Below are 2,001 nucleotides of genomic sequence, written 5' to 3'. Positions count from 1 at the left end.
ACCTGTAACTTCTAGACCTTTTGTCCATCTAAAGTGTGGGGAAAAGCAAAATTATACCTCTTTCCTTCAGCCTTTGACTGAAATTAAGCATTTCCTCCAAACATAAATATGAATAAACTCCTCCATGGAAGAGCTTCTGTAGTGTGTAATAAATACCACTAGTTCATTACTTATGCTTAATATCATAAGCATATATGATAATGCATTATAAAAATGTAATGCACATTATAAAGCATGATATATCATTACATAATATCACTTATGCTTATTACTTTTTGAATTTAATAGTTATTACACTTACTGCTAGATCATTATCAAGTATATTTATTTATTTTTGGTTTTTGGGTCACACCCGGCAGCGCTCAGGGGTTCCTCCTGGCTCTACGCTCAGAAATCACTCCTAGCAGGCTCGGGGGACCATATGGGGTGCTGGGATTCAAACCACCGTTCTTCTACATAAAAGGCAAATGTCCTATCTCCATGCTATCTCTCCGGCCCCCTCATGTATATTTATTTTTAATCTAATTTTGTTTTGTTTTCTGGCTAACCCTGGCAATGCTCAAGGTGTTTGGGGAACCACAGGGATGTCAGGGATTGAACCTAGGTTGACTGCGTGCAAGGCAACTATCATACCCACAGTAATATTTCTTTGGCCCCAAATATTATACTGAAAAGAAGCATACTACATATCATTATCTTTAAAAGTTTGCCAAAATTTCTATTTCATTTCCGCAATTTTCATCTATCTTCAAAATCCTAGATAGATTATCCAAAGATAAATAACATTTTATGAGCGTGAAAATATTTATTGAGGGATCTGAGTGGTGGCACAAGCTTGCCTTGCAAGCGCTAACCTAGGATGATCCACTGGCATCCCATATGGTCCCCTCAAGCCAGGAGTAACTCGTGAGCATCACTAGGTGTGGCCCAAAAACCAAAAAAATAATATATATATATTATTGAGTCAGGTGGTGCTGGGAACTACTTTTAAAATAGATCTCCAGGGACTAAAGCTCCCACATATACCCTCCAGATAATGTAGCAGGAAGGACACTTACCATACATGCGGCTGACCTGGGTTTAATTCACAGCACTACATATGGCTCCTTTAACCCTCACTGCAAGCGATCCCCAAGTACAGAACCAGGACACTGTACCCCCTTCACAAAAAAACAAAAAAACATACACTCCTGTCCTGAGCAATTCCCCAGCCTTAAAACATAATTCTGGGACCAGAGAAATAGCATGCAGGTGGGGCATTTGCCTTGCATGCAGAAGGACGGTGGTTCGAATTCCAGCGTCCCATAAAGTCCCCCAAGCCTGCCAGGAGCGATTTCTGACTGTAGAGCCAGGAGTAACCCCTGAGCACTGCCAAAAACAAACAAAGAAACAAAAAACATAATTCTAAGAAAGAATCAGATGAGAGTGCTAAAGAGAAATTAGTAGGACACTCAAGATTTCCAATGAGGCCCTTAGATCAAACAAAATTTTTTTCAATAATTATAAAATTAAAAACTGTTAGCCTAATTTACCTCCCTTCTGGCCTCCTGCAGAGTACCCGTTCAGATGTTGGATTCAGACATGCAGGTCCCACCAGCAAGATGTGGCTTAGGGAGAAACAAATATCTATGCTGGACAAAATACACAGAAGGAGATGGAATAAAGAGAAAGAGGGGAGAAAAGAAGAGAAAGAAAGAGACTGGGGGAAGAGGGCAGAATGATAGTACAGTGAGTATGGGGTAAGGCACTTGCCTTGCACACAGTTGACGTAGGTTCAATCTCTCTTATCTCAGAGATACCCTCAGCCCAGAGCACCACCAGGAGTGATTCCTGGGTGCAAAGCCAGGAGTAAGCCCTAAGCATTGCCAAGTGAGGCCCAAAAGACAAGAAAGGAAAGAAGAATGAAGAAAGAAAAAAGGAAGGATAGAAGAAGGAAGTAAATTGGGTAGAGGGGGTCAAGAGGCAACTTTTTACAAAATCCTCCAGAAACCCACTCCCAAC

Source organism: Suncus etruscus, chromosome 18, assembly GCF_024139225.1.
Source record: "Suncus etruscus isolate mSunEtr1 chromosome 18, mSunEtr1.pri.cur, whole genome shotgun sequence".
Classification (NCBI taxonomy): Eukaryota; Metazoa; Chordata; class Mammalia; order Eulipotyphla; family Soricidae; genus Suncus; species Suncus etruscus.
This window is presented reverse-complemented; position numbering follows the sequence as displayed.